Here is a 4,951-nt window from a genome sequence, read left to right on the forward strand (position 1 = left end):
GTGATATTCTTCCGCATCTGAATGATAGAGAACGAGATGGCTTACGAACCTTCATTTTAACGACCCCTTCCTTTTTTTCACCCTCAGTCCCACTACATCATACTGATTGAGGTGTTGAAGCCTCCAGCTCTCCCGATCAGCATTTTTGCTTCTTTTTCTTCTTTTTTTCCACTTTCTGTCTCATTTGGGGATAGAATAGCCAAAGTTTTTTCTAGAAATTCAAGCAGAAATGTGGCTTTTGATTCATCGGTGTCCAGTCAAACAAATTTGTTAATGGGTATTTTCCACTGGAAAAGCTGCAAAATTGACATTGATGTAAATGTTGAACTGCGCAGATTGGTCCAAATATCCTTGATGTGTAGTAACTTCCGTGAAAATATCCAATTAGTTCAAATATAGCCTTTTTATATTATCAATCTGCTAATTCTGTTTCTCTTGAAATGTTTAATTTGTTAAGATATGGTCCTTTGTATAAAATAGTCCACCTATTTCCAAGAAATGTATATGTCTATTTTTTTTTTTACAAAGTTCGAATAAAGATCTACTTTACTTTATAAAAGAAAAAGAAAAAGAAACTTCAATAAGAAACATGATTTATTAAAGTAACATTTTATAGGACTTTCACACAAAAAAACTGTATATATATATATATATATCTATATAGGCCATACACATGCTTGTATAAATGTCAGGTTACATATTATTTTCCTTTTCCATCTTCAATAATCTTGATATATTTTCTTTTGTACTTTTTTTTTTTTTTCATAAATGCTTCAGGCTCTAAACTTGACATCAGTTCTTTTTATACAGTGTTATGAAAAATAGCATTCATACTCATAATTTTCTTTCCTTTGCGCTTATCCATCTGTTGCCTATGTTTGGTATCTTTGTCTATTACTTTCACGTTTATATCCACATCTGTAAAAGTCTTGAGAACATCAATAAAAAGGGTTCATTACACTCTGCTATTTTTTTGTATAAAGAATTTTTTTCATCTTCCGGCCATTTGTGCCCAGCCTAAGAGCTTTTATGTAAACTCTACGAAATGCGATGCGATAACAAAAACTTTGCCATTAGCGAAATGCAATTTGTTCTTATTATTTTTGCAAGCCAGTTGACATAAATGTCAGGCAAAAAAGAAATAAAAAATGAGGCAAACAAATATTTTTGTAATGGGTAAACTTCATCTCTTTGTTTTAAAGTGTTTGTGCCATGCAATGTTAAATCTGCAATTATTCCCACTGCGATATTGATAGCTGTCCATTTCTGGTTAACTTTAACAAAGCAAATTTCTCAAAATCAAAAATCTGGAAGAAACCTCCTTATAGAAATTATGAGTGATTACACCTGCAGTATACTCAGCTGAGAACTAGAAGGGTGTTATTGTCATTTTCTTAAACAAATTGAAGTAAGGTTTTTAGCTAAGTTTTTTGTTTTGTGTTTAGGCAGAAAATATTGGGTGTTTTGTTTTAGATTCTACTTCTATATTGATAATTTAAACAATGGATAGATTAGCTATCTATTATTTTAATCTAATTTTGATCATTTCAAGATATTGGTTTTATCATTAATGTGGTAAAGCTTACTGTTTGCATTTTGCATGCTTGTAACCATCTGGATGTAGAATTCTTAAAAAAAATAATGCAGAACCGATGGAAATAGTTTTTTCATTTTTTCTTCATATAAAGTGGAATGGAATATCCCACTAGTACAGTGTTTTGTTATAAAACGTTACATGGCAGGATGCCGTCTTGATATTTTAGGTAACAGATGAGGGGGGGGGGGAGAATTATTAATAAAATCTGATTCAATCCTTGTAAATTGAGCGATAGTCATTCAAATAGATACAAATTTGAAAAAATGAGATATTGCCCCGACCCATGTGGAAATGCTGTACATTGATTTTAAAACTAATTCCGCCCTTAATGCAATTTATCAGAATTAAATTTATCAGAATGAAATCTGAAATAACTGAGGGAAGCAGAAGAGGAAGAAACATTTATGATGTATTGCTTGCAATTACATGTACAGTGGGAATTATTGTGTCCATGCTACATGTAGCTGTTTCGAAATTGCCAGGGAAATGCAAGATAAAAGAGGATTAAATATTTGATTTGCAGGAATATTGTTGGAAATCTAGACTTATTCCAGCGAATGTTTTGACAAAAGAAGCGTCATGACATTCTGCTTTAAGCCCGAGGGACGGGGCTTGATGATAGAAGATTTCACAGTGGATAAATTTGAGTTCACAGGAAATTTAGGATAATAGGGGATGGGAAAAAGATAAAAATATGGGAGAAAAGAGAAGAGGAAGGAGAGCTGGCAAACAGAGGGAGAGATTAAGAGGGGGAGAGATTAAGAGAGGGGGAGAGAAAGAGAATGATAGAGAGAGAGGGGGGAAGGGAGAGTAAAGGAGAGATGGGAGTGGAAAGAGCAAGAGAGGGAGAGAGAAAGGGTGAGAGGGGAGAGAGAGTGAGAAAGAACAAAATAAAGAGACAGAGAGAGAGAACACATGATCGAGAGAAGGGAATGAAAATACATTTGTCATTAGCCATATGTTCTACTGAAAGTCTTGAAAAATCATGTAAACATATCAGATATAAAATTTCATTTTTCAGAAAAGCTGTTTAAAAAAATACTTTCCAGACCTTTTACATTATCTCAAGGGACCGTTTTGGAAGCTGAAAGAGGAGAGAAAAGGGGAGTCCAAGATTTACAGAAGCCAATAAAGAAATAATATATTTTTACACAGTTTATTTGAAGTCATGTACAGATATCAGACATGGAAAGTGACTACCCAGTACACATTTCCGTATTTTTAGTACAGATAACAAACGCACAGATGCAACTTCAAACATTTTTTCCGCTTTCCTCTCGGGACCATTCTGAAGGCAGAACGAAATAGATTCCAAGATTTATGAGAGCCAATTAGTGCATACGAGTGAGGAGTACGTCTGCTTCATTAAGTAGAAGTTTGTTTGGATTCATGAAGGTCAAAACGACCCTAATGAGAGATCACAATCTTGCTGTCAAGAATGAGCAGTGCATTTTCTTAGAATGATATAGGTTTGCTAGACTAGATAGAGATTCAGTTCATGTAAATAACTAATTTCTTTCAGTCTCGATCATAAGTAGTCCTGGAGATGGTTACATTTTAATTTGATTTAATTTCCCCAGCCTCTATCATAGAAAATCATTCATAAAGATCATTAAATTTCAGCTTAATTTGGACTTTTTGCCAGTTAGGATCATGAATAAATATGTGAGTGATACAATTTGTATTAATGATGACAATTTTGGTCCTGATCATGAATAATCATGTAAATGACGGAATCGTAACGTAATTACGATACTTCCCGAGTCTTCCTTGTTGGTAATCATGAAAATGATTAAAGGTTATAAAGCTGTATTATGAATTTTCCAAGTACAAATAATTATAAATAATGAAGACGATCAGATCTTGGCTTTAAGGCTAATTAAAATGTTAGATTAGAAAACAATGCATACATGTAGAATTAGCCAAAATTAATTGAATTCATTACAGTATTACTAAACTGCATTGTGTGAAAAAAGGGAAAAATAATCCTCTTGCTCTTTTTGTTAAAATAGATTATATCGACTTTCATACAGGGCATTTCTTCATTTTTGAAGGGTTAATTTGAGAATGATATACAAATTATACATTTAAAACACATACAGAGGGAGGGGAAAATTGCAATATCAGAGAGAGAGAGAGAGAGAGAGAAGGGTTATCAAACATTCATGTACATATTGATTTTTCTCTCTGCCATTTGTTTTCCCTCTTGTCGAATTGTTCTTCATCAAATAGATTGTAGGTTAATCACACGGCTGTCAATCAAATTAATGAACCTAAATTACATTCGGATAAATTATATAAAGAAATGATGAATTACAGAAATAAATTGTCTAAATAAGAATTTGGAGTAAAAAAAGTGTGCCAATGTTTGATGACTTTCTCATACACGCACTGCTTCTTGTTTTAAGAATCTGGGATCGCAGGCAGCGCAGGAAAACGAAGAAAATTCTGTCACTCAAACTCCTTATAGGGCCTAATGTAATGACATTCTGCAGGGCACTGGGGATCGTAGTCTCTACCTCTCAGACTCTTGGTTATTTCATTCAAAATCGAGAAGAACATTAAACCGTTCCTAGATGTTTGTTCGAATATTGAATTAGACTTACTTCATCAATCACGTAGTCATAATTCTCATCTATGACCTACAAATGGATACGTCACTGTAGAGGAGTCGTATATACCGGCACTGAATTTTCTATAAAGTGAATACATGTCAACAGCATTGCCAATTCTTTAGAAGTGACCCTACATGTAGGACGACATAGCATGCAGTCTAGTTTACAAGACTAACTGTACTATGCTTTAGCAAGTTCAATTCTTGGGTTATATGTTGCAGGGCATACAGCGAAGGGGTAATTTCTTAATGACTCCTGTATCGAAGACAACAAACAAAAGAGGATGTGTGGTAGTAGTCTATGCAACCAAACTTGATTTTTTTCTTCTTTTTCTGTTGTGTTGAGATCTATAGTAGATGTTGAAATGGTGGAGATGCTGAAATGAGATTCCACCTGCCTTTAAAGACCACAATTTGTTTCCCTTGAAACGTTGCTTCTTATTGTAACATGTGTTGAAGAAAGCCTGTGTATTAAGACACACCTGCCTATAAAGACCACGATTTGTTTCCCTTGAAACATTGCTTCTAAAACCTGTGTATTAACATCCACCTGCCTATAAAGACCACGATTTGTTTCCCTTGAAACGTTGCTTATTGCAACATACATTGAAGAAAACCTGTGTATTAAGACCAACCTGTCTATAATGACCACCATTTGTACCGTATATGGGCTGTCTTTCTAAGCAGGTTTCACTGTACATTGAAATTCTTGTCAATGTTGTTCACAGTTCACAGACATT

The sequence above is a fragment of the Strongylocentrotus purpuratus genome, unplaced genomic scaffold (genome assembly GCF_000002235.5).
Source record: "Strongylocentrotus purpuratus isolate Spur 01 unplaced genomic scaffold, Spur_5.0 spur5_scaffold_16, whole genome shotgun sequence".
NCBI classification, from domain to species: domain Eukaryota; kingdom Metazoa; phylum Echinodermata; class Echinoidea; order Camarodonta; family Strongylocentrotidae; genus Strongylocentrotus; species Strongylocentrotus purpuratus.